General features: G+C 33.1%; 1 protein-coding gene across 1 annotated transcript in view; it reads left to right on the plus strand.

The window, feature by feature from the left end:
* Positions 1–7,733: 7,733 nt before the first annotated feature.
* LOC118737882 (tropomodulin) overlaps positions 7,734–16,516 on the plus strand; it is a 205,299-nt gene continuing 196,516 nt past the window's right edge. The window contains exon 1 of the transcript XR_004992851.1: positions 7,734–8,193. The gene's annotated coding sequence lies outside the window, so the exon portion shown is untranslated. The remainder of the gene's footprint in view (positions 8,194–16,516) is intronic.

A 16,516-nucleotide genomic window follows, 5' to 3' on the forward strand; every position in this document is an offset into this window, starting at 1 on the left:
TTCAATGTAACTGATTTGGGTAAACTGTTGTTTGTGTACATTCCTATTTGTTTATACATTACTTATGTGCACATGACAATTAAAGTAAAAAGGGCGATGTGCTTATGCTACAACAGCCATTCTAGGCATTTATGTATTTACGTAGAAAAATTTTAAGACTTATAGTACTACAACGATTCACATGCCTTATGAATCCCCTAAATAAATATTGATATACGACACAAACATTTACCTTGATCGCCTGTCAGGTAGACTCTACCTGGTACGATGCGTGCGACATCAAATCGTACAAGTTTCGATTGTAGCCGATTATTAATATGTTACATTTTATGTAATAGTGCAGATCTCTAATACATATATATATGTATGTAAGTACATAGTTTCTATGTAATTATGCCTTCAGGGAGCGTGATTGTCATTTCATTTCGTTGTGGTAGTCAGGCATTTACTGCGAATGCGATTGCGTGTCGAATGTTCCTATGAATGCAGCTTTATTGAACTGGTTGTTGTCATGCCGCGAGCATTTTGGCAGAGTGTATTTGGGCAGGTATGCTCATAAGTCCGTTTGCAAAAAATAGGAATGTTAACAAAAGCACATTAGTGCTCTCAAATAAGGCCCGAGGCATAAAAATAATGCGTTCGCAATGAAATTTCAGATAAGTACATAATCCTTTTTTTTTGTGCCGGATGTGCGGAAGATTGGGAAATGAAGGTTTTGACTTTCAACATTTGAAAAAAAGTTTTGGCACAGTCATCTAACCGATTTCACCTTCTTTCTTTGAACGTTGAAGCATAGGTAAACAAATGGAAACTAAGTTTTCAAATACATATTTTTAGGCTCGTTTTCTGTATAAACAGCCGCAGTCTAATAAAAAAAGAATACTATATATATAGCCCTGGTCAAAGCAACTTTGCAAAAAAAAATATAGAAAAAAGTTTTTTTCTTAACAGCGGTCCCGGTAGGGTCGCTGAATCTGAAGTCAGTTTTGATCCATCACATCACCATTTTTTTCTAACCTCAAAAAACATGGCAAACTTTATGTGACAAAAAATTCCAAAGGGCGGATCCAATATAGCGGTCAAAGGCGCCAAATACTATAAGAATTATTATTATTTTTTTTTTTTCAAAATTTGATTGCCTTATTGGATTCTCATTTTGAATTTTGAAAATCCAACCTTATATTGGCAATCAGCGGCCAAACTAAAAAAAAAAATATATTATCATCGCAATTAAAGAAAATAATTGCACGAGAGCATTCTAACTAAATTTGCTATGAGGGTTTGTAAAAAGTTGTTTTCAAATGTTTTAATCTTAAATAGAACCTGTGCAGACAATCAAAAATAATTTGGTGTCAAATATTTTGTTACAAGAATTGTGGTTTTAAGAAAATTAATTAATAAAATTATATAAAATTATACCAAAAAAATAAAAAATTTGCCCACTGTGAAAATAAAATTACAATGATATGATGTAAAATATTCTTAGGGCCGAATTCACAGTGCGTAGTTAACCACTGGTATGGGTTTAACATTCGATTATATGAGATTTAAACATTTTATTTAAGAATCTTCGGGATAATGTCACATGGATGGTATAAGTGTCAAGGCTGTAATTAAATCTATTATAACCAAAGGATTACCTTAAACAATTGATCTAGAGTGGAAACCTTTTTGTTTATTGCAACTTTTACCCCAGTGTAGAATTAATTACAAAAAATTTTCTGAATTCTTTGATCGCAAGTTGCGAAATTTAAAATTCTTCCGCTGTAAAAAAAATTTAACTTCCTAAATAGCTGCGTACATGTGCATAAATAATGATTTTCCTCACAGCTGCTGCTATTCTCGGAATACTACATATTTGGTTGATGCAATTTATAGGGTAATTGTTTTTTTTTTCATTATCATCACGGCAACATGCGCGCTTATCTTTTCGACATCGTGTCAAATGAATTTCACAGACGCAAGCTAGGTTTTTTGTAAGCCAAAAGTTTGTTGTACGGTGACAATTGTTGTTCCTTTCACCATCACACACAGTTTAAAGCTGATTTGCCTGTGTAATTCGTTGTTAGTACAACCTCCATTCCGACACATAACCGACAATACATACATACTATGTACGTGCTACACACACATTTGTTATATGAATAAAGTACTTAGTCCTCATTGTCAGTTGATGTTTTATAAAATAATAAAAAGTGGAAACTTTGTACATATTGTGCGGTGACAGCCAAGCTTACATACATATACATATGTATGTATGTATGTACATCCTTTCATTACCCTGCATTGAAAAGCCAAACTAGTCAGTAAATATTCTTATAGATCAACTGGTAGTAACCGACAACTTCATTAACTAGTTTGAGCTGATGCGAACTACTTTCGGTTATGCGCTTAGCGACATTTCTTTTCGAATTGTCAAACCCAAAACGAGAAAGCAAATACGCCTGATCCCGAACGGAGTCCGAAGTTTCCATTTTTACCATATTTTACTTGAAATCGACTCCAACTTTCACCATCGTTATCGACGTTATCGACTACCTGTTATATGTTATGGAGTCGATCACGTCCATAACGATGTTTAACCTGCAGTTAGTGGTAACCAGAAACTGGCCCTTAGTCCGATAAATACGGGATCAAGCGGAGTAATGACTGACGCTTCTCTTTCTAAGATCGAAGATTCAAGAAATTTTACTTTTTCCATTTAAGTGAACGCAAGTTATTGGGAAATAATTTGAGAGGTTTACACTTACCTGATTATTGGGTTATATGTATGGATATATGTTTTATCCTGAATAGAACAATAGAAAATAATATTAATTTTTAACCACGCAACCTAATGACTAGGAAGGTGTGAACAATATATAATAATAAAAAGCTTGTAAAAATAGCTTTGTTCGCCGAAAATCCACCAAGACTTATCCATCACTCAAAATATCAGAGAGTAAAAAAAAGTCTCTCAAATTCTCTCTCAAGTAGAGAAACTTGCAAATTTCTGTCCGAAAGTAAATTTGCAGGAATTTGCAGGTTCCACTGCCAGGCGATGTCCATGGCTTCATTTCAAACATAATAAATTTCTATAGAAATTTTAAAATTATTTCAGATGGACAAAAAATAGGATCTCCATGTATATTTCTTGTTATTCTGACTTTCTTTAGCATACATTTTAATGTCTTCGTCGTGTAACTGCCGGGGTTCTTAAATCGACTCTGGTTGCGATTGCATTCCGATTACGAATAGAATTTTTTTTTAGCCGAGTACTTCTCAAAACATTAAAATTACCTCAGGTATTTACTTACATTTTTAATTAGAAAATCGCTCAAGTTTATTAATTTTAAAATTAACGAACTTGTTTATTCAAATTATCTTCGGCAAAAATGCCGCATAAGCCGCAGTCATATGTTTTACGTCATTGTAAACTTGCGACTTCTCTCCAAGAGAACTATCTATCACTTCGCGCTCTCAATTTTCGATCGATGGATCATCATGATATTTTGTACAAATTCGTACAAATTTTTTGCTCGACGAACAGAACTAATAATATATTGGAGCTTACACTTTTGTTAGTTGTTGGCCGAGCCACCGATGTTAGAAAAACGTTTGTAAATTTAGATGTTGTCCGGACCAGTTAGTGAACCCAGGCCCTGCGTAGTTGTTAAACACAACCCTAACTACGCAACCTTCATTATAAATTAAAAGTCATGTACAATACTATAAATTTAGAAAAAATTTAACTCAAAAATTTATGAAAATAATTCTATATTTTAAAAACAAAAAAAAATTAAACAAATATAAATTTAAATTGTTTAAAAAAGTTAAACAAAAAAACGAATGTTCAATTGTTCTGTAGTATGAAAAAAGACAGGAGATAACTAGTTAAGCTGTAGAGCAAACTTTAGATCTTATTTTAGTTCAAAACTAAGAGCTTCTCCTCCAGGGTATATTTACTTTGTTGATGTTCTTCTTGCTGCTTTATGTGCAACGGTAATTGCTGTTCGTCAAAGAAGCAACAGTATTTTTACGACACTGTTTCCAAATTCCTTACTCCGCGCATACTTTTCCATGCGTTTCAAGTATTCCTGCAAGAAAAATATTACTCAATATGTAAATGAAAAACAAAAATTATAATAATGAAGGTAGCTGTCATGGCTTCCTTAGTTACAGGGATACAAATACGAACATAAATATCCAAAGTGTGGTTAAAGTAAGTGTTAAGGTTTCTTCAATGCGTCCAAGTTAGGAAGGATAGCTGATAGGCTAAGTTCAAGCGAGGTAATAGAAAAGATGACTCACTCTTGTGCGAATTCCTTAATCTGATGTTGGAAATCTATTCCGGACGACGCATCTGAAATGCAGCGGAATTATAGTACGATGCTAATGACGTAAGCAGATAACATCGATATCGTTGGCTTAAACACCATGGCCGTGAGCTCAGCCTGGAAACCAAAGGATTGGTAACTCTTGGAAACAGGCGCTTTTCCTGTTTCGGTAGGCAATTGAAAAGCAGAGCCCATTCACGACGAAAACGACGCTCTGCAAATATTTTACCATGCCCATCCTTTTAAATGGCGCTTTCGCAAAGTCTATAACCCGGATTTAGTGATCGATGCACAAGCATTCTAATTACAATGACTATTGCGCTGGTTTGGGCATGCCGCTCTCAAGGATAATGATTCTCGGGTGAAGAGAAAGGCGCCCACAAACAAAATGGATGGCGTGATTTCTAAGGATCACTAGCAACTCGAAGACAATTCCTTATGCACTTGAGATAAACCACTATCGTACCTTCGCAAAGGAGAGAGACAATTGGTCTCGACCTAATATGAAGAAGAACGTCAGAACAAAAATTGATAAATTTGTTTAACTATGTATGTTAGAAAAATTACACGCCCTATAACATCATCATTTGCCAATTGCGTCAGTAGCTTAAAAATGTAGTACTAAATATTCCTACAGGGGCACCAGCTCACAGCCTTGTTTTGTTTATCAGGTGCGTAAGTACGCGACATTAAGCATTTAAGCGTCAACTTATGTGTGCATGCCCGCACTTAGGCACACACACAACCAGCTCACTCGACGACTACAAATGCAAGCAAACACATTGCCAAGGATGTTTGGCAAGTTCAAATTTCACAAAGTTCCCAAGGTGAAGGCAATAACCATTCCTTTTTATCTGCATTCCCACAATGACTTTTAATTATTTTAAATGAATGGCGAAAAATTCAAGTGTACCCATTTTAAACTTTTTAATGGCAAGTACTTATGTAGTGCCCTTGCACTTGTTCATTCAAATACAGAACCTGCGCATCCAGGTTGTAGTACTCGCCCATATGCACACACACACATACATACATGTATCCCGTCTCATTTTCCACCCTTCCAAACGATTGTAAATCAAGTGTTGCCATAAAAATTCCCCTTTTCGGAATATTTCTAATTGATTAATTGCTATGTGGATGAGAGGGCGGTAGAGTGTGCCACATGTTACTCAAATTGGCCTCAACGATGTGCAATCAGCGTTTAATCGTAGAGAGTAACGCACATTTACGTATTTACATTAATGTATGAATGTATAAACTACGTACGAGTATTTACATGGAGAAATATTAAAATAACGAAAATATTTTTTCTTTACTGTGCGCGCATTTGATTCATATTGCATTATTTGAATGAATACAACGAGCATCCGGCAAAAGTTGAAATTAAAATTGGAATGTTGAAGAGTAAACATGAAAACTCCACTGCAACGTTAGCAGTTATACAGTGACAGACAAGGAAATGGGTCGTCCTCAAGGAGGCTTCAACAACTCTTTCCTCCATTAGATGGTTCAATTTTGGTTTGAATTCATGTTCTAATTTATTTCGATTTTACTTTATTTTATTATTCAATTAATTTTTATTGCTTTTACAATTTTTTTATCTTAGCTTGGATTGTTATGCTATGATTTTTTAGTCTATCATATTTTTACTTTTTTATTTAATTTAATTAACCTAAAATTATTTTAATTTAATACAATTAAATATATTTTAACGTATTTCAACTTCATCTGATGTTCTAAAATTCTTTAAATTTAATTAAATTAATTAATTTATTTTTTTAATTTAATTCAGTTTACTAAATGTTACTTAGTTTTTCTTACTTTATCGATTCCTGTCTTATCTTATTTTTTTACTTTTGGTTTTACTTTTTTTTTATTTAATTAACCTTAATTTAATTCATGGTCTACTTCATTGTATGTATTTTTATTTAACTTAATGTTAATATATTTCAATGTGTTTTAATTTAATTTCATTTACTCTAATTTATTCAAATTAAACTAAATTAATTTTTTTATGTAACTTATTTAAATTCATTTTAATTATATTTAGTTGAAATATTTTAACTCTAATTTATTTTAACTATGTTTTATGTATTTTAATTCAATTCAGTTAAGTTTACTTAATTTTTATATAACATAATTTAATTTTATTATATTTAATTTAATTTAACAATATTTAATTTCATTTCAATTTCATCTGGTTTCGTCCAATGTTGCTTTATTTATTTCTTTTGTTTTAATAGTTTTTATTTATTTATTTGGTGGAATTTAATTTAGTTAAATTTGTTTTAATTTCATTTTATTTTTTCCAATTTTCTTTTATTTAAAAGTATTTTTAGGTCAATTTATTTTTATTTAATAAAGTTTAATACAATTTAATTTAACTTAATTTAAGCTAATTGGTATAGTTTAAATAAGAAGATTTTACTTTATTTAAATTAAATTTAGTTTAATTTACTTTGATTATTTTAAATTTAATTTTACTTAATTTTGTATAATTTAAATTTATTTATTATAATTTAATTTCTATTCCTTTTGTTTAATTTGATATTATTTAAGTATCTAATATGATTTTATATGATTTTCTATTACATATATATTAAATTTCGGTATTCCAATTTACTAAGTTTTTAATTCTATTTTAATTTCACTAATTTAATTTTGTTCTGTTTAACTTGACACTATTTAACCATCTAATAATATCCCAACGGTTTTTACCCTCCATTCCCGCCCATCCGCACGAGGGGCGCAGTCCGCATGACGTACGGAACCAATATTTCAAATTTTTTGTGCCGAGTCACGATAGGCAGGAGTTTGTTAAGTGTCGAGATCTAAAACTGTTCAGCTACAGAACTAAATTCATCAGCTGATTTTATGTATTTATGTCAATAATTCACTTATTGAGAGAGGACAGTATCGCTTTCTTAATGCTGAAAAGCGGATCTGATATATCAAACGTGCTGGAATGAGAGTTAAAATCCTGGCATAAGCAACGGAGTGGGTCGTGCAATTCAAAATTGGTTTTACAAGCTTTCAGAAATATGGGACAAAAGTGTCTTGATACGCGTCTAGTTTTTTTTAATACCATTTTATTTTATTATCTACTTTATGCTTATTGTCTATTAATTTATTATCATCTTTAAATATTTGTATCTTATTTTCCCTTTTTTTTACTTCTTAAGTAATTTGACTAATTTTATTTGTTTATTTGACTCATTTATTTTATCCTAACTAGACTTTTGATATTAATTTCAAAGTTTATTTCACATGCTTTATTAAAATTTTCTTAATATTGAAACTCCTTTCCAAACGCTCACCAATTGCGCACATTTTCTTGCTACTCTGGGTCGCCCTGTGGAAACGTACCAATTCTACCGTTTCTGTATTCCAGCACTGCATTGCAACGTAGTTAACTGCCTTCTGTTTGCCAATTGTTTTGTTGTTATTATTTCTTATTGAGCATTAAATGTGACGGGTCGCTAGCGGAGTTTTTTTTTAGAATCTTCATTTGTGAATATATATGTAGATACTAACATATATCAAATATATATCTGTTGAAGTTTTAAAAACGTATCTAGTATTGAGCCGGTTTGCGCATCAACAATTTTCTGGTAGCATCTTCATTTCATTTCGGTACTGTGAAGTGTATCCCTTCATAGGGACAAGTGGGAACGGTGCCAAGTGTGTGTGTTGGTGCGTTTTTAAGTTCACGCCCAAACGAAAAAGTGGAATTTTATTTATTATTGCAATTAATTAAAGCGATTGTGCTTTGAAGCGATACATTCCAATTTAACTTAATTTAAGTTGAAGGTTGTATTCATCAGACAGTTTTTCAGTTGCTTTTCGCTTATCAACGAAGGACAGCAAGAGAATGGAGGTGAGTGCTCAAGGAATCTTTAAGAACTTGTATGTTTACTTTGTTGACAAACATTTAGACGATTCAAACGAAGAAAATAGTTAAGCACTTAAATTATAATTTCCATTTCCAAATGACATAATCATAGGTTAATATTCAATGATCAAGTCTGGAGGATGAGGTTACACCAGCAATTTACTTGGCGACACTCTGTCCAGAGAAAAGTCACTGTTGCCGTGTTTGCTGTTGTTGTGATTACGTCAGTCCGCAATGATTGACGACCGCTATTGCCATCCCATTTGCACGCACAATAGCATTGTGGAGCTGTCCAGTTGTTTGCAGGTTGTCGTTGCTCTTCTTTTGGAGTTGCGCTGTTTCTGTGTTTTCACTCTTTGCCGGTGTGATGTCTCGACACTGGACGCTAAAGCTAGTGGAGGTGAACGCTTCTCGTTTTAATATGGGGGTCATAATTGATTTTATTATTAACGAACAAGGGGCAAGGAGTCAGAGCAGTCGTCATCAAAATTTTCGTTATGTTGGTGTAGGAATTCGTCATCAGCTCAATGCTTACGCTATCACAAACAATTTGTGCTGCATGCTAATGATATGAGCGTAGCAGTAGTTGGATGTAGGTGCAAGTGGCGAAGTGCAGAAGATAACTTAGGGCTTCTTTGGGGTTCTTATTTAATTTGGCACACCTACGTATATCTATGCTACCCGTTCACTATTAGCACTACTGTTTTATCAGCATTATTCGACAGCTCTTTAGTTTAGCATTAATATTTTATATTATTTTTTTGCGATTATTTTCATGTCGCTTGTATAAACTTGATTTTTTTGACCAGCTAGTGTTGAACGCTGTTATTTAGGTATGTATTTTATTGATATTATGCAATTTTTGTAGCCACTTTCATTCATTGGGAATGCATATTGATTGGCCATGTTATTGCGGATACAATTTCGCACACTTATGAAACCAACCGGTAAAGTAAAAATGAATTTGTTTACCAAAACCACAAGGTAATAATCGCAAAGCCACCTTTTTACCCTGGTAGCTGTATCTATATGATTCGAACATTTCAATGTATGTGTGTAGGTAGGTATGTGCATATTGCACACGCTCTTCCAAGTGTATTTATGCAAAATTTTTAATTTATGAAAAAGCCTAAGCAACATTTTATTTGAAGTTATGTGGAGTTTTCATGGATTATTGAGCCAAAATATAGAAATTGAACTTCAAATCCCAATATCTCAACAAATATCCAAGTTAACGTTTAGTGTTCTGGAACCTTTTTGTTGGAAACTGTTTTTTTGTCATTTACGTACATTTTTTTCTGTAGCTCTTGTTGTTTACGAGATAGGGTTAAAAAAGGAGAATTTCATGAAAAACTTTGATTTCGTTACCCGTATTACCACGCTGGCGGGCTTAGGGTTACGCCGCCATGGACACTTTAGTAGAGCATTCAATTCTGAAGAAACCTCATCTTTGACCATGATTAAACCATAAAATGTATGTGACCTGTAGAACGGTGAAGAAAAAAGGTTTACGTGTATTTTAAAGAGGAGATCATTGCACGCCTTGGTCCAGCACTTAATATTAGTATTAGGGGTTATAATTTTCAGAGCGTTTTTTAGGGGTTTCCAAAAAAATTTCGAGGTGGGAGTGAAAAAAATAGTTCCAAATAAAAGCACCCTAATTTACATACATATATACAACTACGGTCAAAAAGGTAGTACCAAATTTTAATGATCTTGCTTGCAACTTACCTATGCTTATTTATTTATTTTTAATATTTTTCATAATAAGAAAAAACTTAATTGTTAATTAGAATTCAAAGAAGAAAAATATGAAATACTTTCAGCTATTCGTTGGCTTATCTTCTGTATTTCTGATTTTTTCATAGTTGTGGTGTTTAATTTATGTCCGCTTGAAATTGCACCAGATTATGGAAAACCTCAATAAGTTTGGACAAATCTTTGCACAGTCCTTTTAACATAGAACTAAGGTTAGCATTTTTAGTAACTCCATCCGATTGTTAGAACATTTTCAGCAAATTTGTGCATTTATTTCAGGAAAGGAGAAGACATGCGAACGTAGATTCAAACCATCCATAACTGTGATCTATCGAAACTAAGCACTAGCAGTGAAAGAGGAGTATAACGCACTCTACCAAAATGGGCTCGAATAATCTTTGGCAGCTTGGTACTCTCAAAAAATCAACAATACCCGCCAAAAAATAATAATTTTAGCAAGGCACAGTGATGTTCGTTGGCGAGCAGTGGAACGAGAGAAGCAAATATCCTTTTCAAGAAAAAAAGCCAATTCAGTAGGACTATATATAGAAATTGTTGCAGAAATAATCTTATTGTAATAGTATGAAAATTTCTCAAACAGTTTTTGGGTATGATGCTGAAGTGACTGCCCTTAGATACAAATCTGGGTAGTACCAGTAAAGTAGATCCGACTGTCGCTGTATTGCTATGCAATTCCGTAATTTTTCCCATAGCAAGCATTAGATCAGCTGTCAGAAAATTCAACAGATTTCAATTCCAAAATTCATTTTTTCGGACTACAAAAACAACCAATAGACTTGTGAGTTCTGCATTTATATCTGGTCAAGGACTGTCATTCCAGAATTGCTTCCCAAAAACCTTGTACAATTCGTATGCTGTTACAACAGCAACAGGGCACTGGAAAAAAAGTTAGTTACATAGATACATACATACGAGATATTAACTACTATATTTTCTACATTTTAATTAGACTTTGTCTCATGCTTTAAGTAATAGAACCGAAATGTAGTTTAAATTAGATATTATCCTACCTTAATTGTTATTCACATAATGCTTATCGAATCACCCACGTAAAAAATATATTACTTCTAATGAATTTTAAATGAGCCAGCATCTGCAATCATTTATCTGCTTTTTCTATTTGAATCTGATTCAATCTCTTTATGCCTAATTGTTCTTTCTACACAACACTTCGACTGCGCGCGTATTAACAAATTACCTAGATTCAAACTTAATTGCTCAGCCGCGTCAATGGTATTGCGCGCGCAATTTATTGCAAATGCGATTAAGTTCGCTGGCGATTAATCCTCGTTTGTATGGCTTAATATCACCTGCTGCGGAGAGGTGTAATAGGTAAAACAGCAAAACCAACACCGCCCACCTAATGCCAGGTAGCCAATGTCAATCAACTCTTGCATTGGTCTGTAATGAAAGTGCGGAAGTTGTAGATTTCGCGCAGAAACAAACAAACGAAGAGGCAAATGTCATTAGTAGCCCACTGCCTTCTTCATCCATTTGACTACTTTTGTGAATCGTCGACAAATTGGATTACTATATTTTAGCTTATTAAAAAAGTAGATTGGAAAAACTGTGCTTAGCTATTGAAAGTCGCATTGTTACGCATTTCTACGAACAAATGAATTGATTGTTTCATTCTAAAGTAAACAAAATTCCATAACTTTTCCTTTTTTCGTGCTATTTTTATAGCTTAACACGCCGATAAATTTGGATAAGATAAATGTATTTCATTCAAAATCAATATTTCTGAGGTAAACACATGTTAGACAAAAAATTTAGCATCAGAAGGACAAAAAGATATGCCTCAATTAGTACCTACATACACATGTACATACATTAATATAAGTACGGAAGAAGTTTCTACGAAATACATTTTCGCTGTCGTAGGAAACATATGTAGTCGCTTCTTCTTTTAGCCAATGCCTTTTACCTTATTCCTTTTAAAAGATGCAACTTAACTTCACTTAACGGAAAGTAGAGCTTAGAAAATCAAAATGAAACAGATTTCGACGTGGCATTAAGTAACGTTAAGTTTCGGCTGTTTAGTTATAAGCAACATCCATTAAAGAGAATGTTTAAGTGAGAGCCTGTCAGTTACATTAAGTTGCCATAATAAGACCAGAAGCCTCAAAAGTTTCTGTTCGCTTGGTGTCATATAGCATTAATTGTACTTAAGTCTTAAGTATTTTGCATAAAAATTTCCTATTTTTCATGGAACAACATGTAACTTTACATGAAATTATTTGTACATATATATGTACATACATAAAACATTTATAGTACATACGTTTAAAAATTTCTATTCGCTCAACGTTACTCAGCAAAGATGAAAAATTACAAGGTAAAACTCGTAACTCGCGCCCAATGTCTGTTGTTTGTAGATTTTTTTTCGGAAATATTATTTTGCTATGTCAGAATCTGTGTGAAATTTAGCCTTAAAATAATATCGCAGCCATAATAATTGTAACAACTAAAACAACCAAAAAGAAAATACTGCCCACAATGCGGCCATCCATCTCGCCTCATGCAAATGTTTGTCCGCTGAATACTAGTCGTCGTCTAAGTGGCTGCCTGCCAGCTTTAAAGGTTTTTGCTGCGCACAGCCTGATAATTCCCTTATTAAATAAAAGCTTTTACAATTTATGATTTGTTTATTTTACCAAAAGTCTTATCAACTGAGACACATCAGCACTCGCATTGAAAATGAAATTTCTTTTAATTTTCTCCTCATTTTACATTTCTGGCAGGACGTGCATATCTACTTATTATGCATGTAGTGCATTATATTTGTCGACGGTACTTTGGCAAAACCTCCTATCTCAGAGATCACTACTACTTCGTATCTCGTAAAATTAATTCAAAATAAACCTTAAATACTACGATTCATTATTCTAAATTAAGTAAAAAGTACCTAATCTTTAATATTCATTAAAAATGGTTTTCTGTTATTAACAGAGCGTTTATTGTTAGAAAGTGTTTTGAGATACGAGGTTATGCCAAAGTACTGTCGTTATGTATTCCGTAGCAATTGTAATTAATTGCCGGCATACTCGAATTGTTATGTTTAAGCTTGAGTGGGCCAAAAATCATGCCAAATCAGAAAAAAAGCTATGATTTTGAAATTTCTCTTCGAGCCTCAGTTGTCACTTTCAGCAAGCTTTACCAACCGCACATCAGCATAGTATCGACCTAAAATACATCTTTCCACAATCAGCGTTTTTGCTTCTATCCAAACGTTGCATATTGGAACATACGGTGCGTGTTTTTTTTTTTGTGCAATGCTTCACTGCCAAAATGTCTACAAAATATACAATGCTTTTTTTGTAAGCTATGTGGCTTACAACTTCGTTCAAGTAACGCATGTGTAAAGTTGGTTATTGCCTATAGACTTTCTGGTTCGTCGGTCAGTGCGCTTTTGGCAACTCTTGGTCAACAAAATCTAAAGCAAAGCTTGTTGGCTATTGTTTATTTTCTTTTTGTCTTTGTGAAGTAGTGAATTTTGGCAGCCTTTGGGAGTTTTTGAAGTTTTGACTGCACTTTAAGCACAATTGAATTGTTTTGTTTCAAGTGAATCGTTTATTTGGATATCTGTTAAGATAGTTATATTTTAAAATTTTCATACAGACTCTTAACTAAAATATTTAATTTAAATTTTCATATAGATTTGCTCTTATGTACATATGTATATTGCTTATTTTAGAATGTATGAATTTAACCTTTGGCGTAGTTTGCTAATTAATTTATTAATTTTCTCTTTCTTTGTAGGTAAGTTGCGCAGTAAAAGTGGGTACTTACTTTCCAGCAACTAAACGAATATAATTTGCATTTGAGACACATGTGAAATGGAAAAAGGAGCCCCTTCGGAATTTCCTATTATAAAATATTTGAAATTTAATTTATAAGCGTGCAATCCTGGCAGCTGGGAATGAAAACTATTGATGATACGACTTTCATGAGCGTATAGAAATAAAAGGCAAAAGAACGGTTGGAAAGCGGTTATTTTGTACACAAATCGAGTCTTTAAATAACATTTTTTCAAAAGCAACTTTTTGTTGCTTCCCAGATCAAAGGAGGATAACAGCAACACAACGAACAAACTATTCTAGAGGTCTAACTAAAACAAAATATCTTGAGGATAGCCCGCCAGAATTTCCTATTATAAAATACTTCATATTGGGTCTACTAACCGTGCAATCCTGGCAGCTGAGAATGAAAACTATATTCAGGGTTTACGACTTTACGATTGGAAAACTTATTTTATACAGAAATCGAGTCGTCAAAATCAAAATGTTTCAGAGGCATATTTTTGTTGCTTCGCCGACCAAAGGATGACAAAAGCAACACAACAAACAAAATGTTCCAAATGTCTAGCTATGCTTGCTATATGACACTTATTTTACTAAATCACGTAAGCTGCAATCTTATTTAATTGTACAAGTTTCAGGACAATTTTTTTCAATTGGTTCGCGACGGTATCTAAACGTACTACTATTTATAGTTTACTATAGATAAGTCTAGCATAATGCAATTTAAATACACTTTTAATTGGAAATATAAAAAATAGTCATTATTTTCAGTCTCTGTTCCATATGCTGAGTTCTTATGAGTAAACAATTGTTTATCCTTCAAATTGTTTGTTTATATTTTTGGCAAATGAAGCTGGACTGACTGTGTTTGGACAGATACGCAGACTCCTACTTGAGTATGATAAATGCAAATGTACCCAATGACTATTTACTACATATTGCGAAATGGCAAACGCTTAACTAAACAATAATGTGTCAGATTGGATGATAGTGACATTCTTTCAGACATGAAATGACAAGGGTTTACTTTCCCCATCGCTAAATGTATAACCCGTTACTATGACTATACAAAAAACTCACCACACATTATAACTACTAAAGTTTCTATCTAAGGAATCATATGTAGGAAGTCGTCACAAATATTAATGTAACTAGGCTAAATGTTTTAATGTTTTTAATGCAACACGCTTGCAACAATTTTTATGGTTGTAATATCAAAAGTACAAAAAACCTCCATGCCGTGCTACACGATTTTGAATAGATAATAGTATGTATGTATGTATATGCTTGCATGTGTTCAACAATAATTACGCCAAGTAATTATGCGAACATTTCAAAGACTTCTGTAATCGTTGCTAATGTGCAACACATACCTTACAACCATTTGCTCATGCTTACGCACACATGCGAACACCCTACCCATATAAATTAGATAAATACAGTGGCGGTCAATAGTGGATAAAGATGAATGGTCTTTCGTTTTTAATATTTACAATGTTTTCCAGCTAAAATTTTTTTATAAAAATATGGTTCATGCTTCAACAAAAACCATATGTATAAATCATGCTTTCAAACTTTATACAGAATTTAGAAAAATTCCATAAATTTTTATTTAAATTTCGATATTTTTAACCAGAATTTTAAAAAAATTTTGGGTATGCAGTTAACAGGATTATAACATTTTAGTAAAATAAGTGGAAGTTTTAAGTCGCTAAAAAACCGCATTGACTTTTAATGTATATTTTTTGTTGACGGCGTTTTGCCCTTTTTTGCATATAAACATGAATTTCTTGTGGAAAAATATGCGCAAGACCGTTTGCGAAAAATAAAAAATAAAAAAGTCAACGCCAGTTTTTCTAAATTTCGGTAAAAAACGCTAAAGCCGTCAGCAAACAAAAAAAAATTCTTAAAAATCATTGCGATTTTTCAGCCGCCCAAAACTTGCACTTATTTTACTAAAATTAAAAAGATTCTGATTAGAAAGCTCGAAATTTGGATAAAAATTTGTGGAATTTCTCTAAATGCTGTATAAAGTTTGGAAGTGTGATTTATATGGTTTTTGTTAAAGCATGAACCATTTGTTTATAAAAAAATACCAAGAAATTTTAGCTTGAAAACCATTGTAAATGTTAAAAACGAAACACCATTCATCAACTTTTGACCGTCACTGTATGTACATACGTATGCACATTGATGTCTTGAGTATAATTTCCACACAACAGCATTCATTCGTAGCGCAAAAAGTCTTTAACAGCCCAACAAGGCGTAGTCTCGATTGTGGCGGCATGCATTAACAGCAGTTACCGCGTCAAAGCAAAGTGAGTTTGCGCGCAACCATGTAATGCACCATCACCGACAGCAGTCATTGGAAATGCGCTCATATTTGATGAATTACTATTTGAACCGACAATCAGTGTAAGGTGTTGAAATTAATGACGGCCCACAATAAATTTAGCCTTTTTTATTTTTTTGTTTGAATATGATGGCCGCCGTAGCCAAGTAGATAAAAGTGGGTACTGTCATTCAATACGACTCAAGTTCGATGCCTGACTCGAGAAAAAGCTTTTTCTAAACGATCGCCGCGAGCCAGGGAGGAGGGGTCGCGGTGTAGAGATTGCAAGCGCAATTATATCAAGACAAACCTCCCACAAAATATTATTTGTTGTTCGGTGGCTTCGTAAGACTGTAGTAGCTGCCTTCATCAGCGAATTAACGTAAATTGGAGG

This window comes from Rhagoletis pomonella, unplaced genomic scaffold (assembly GCF_013731165.1).
Source record: "Rhagoletis pomonella isolate Grant_MI unplaced genomic scaffold, Rhpom_1.0 Rhpom_scaffold_00004, whole genome shotgun sequence".
Taxonomy (NCBI): Eukaryota; Metazoa; Arthropoda; class Insecta; order Diptera; family Tephritidae; genus Rhagoletis; species Rhagoletis pomonella.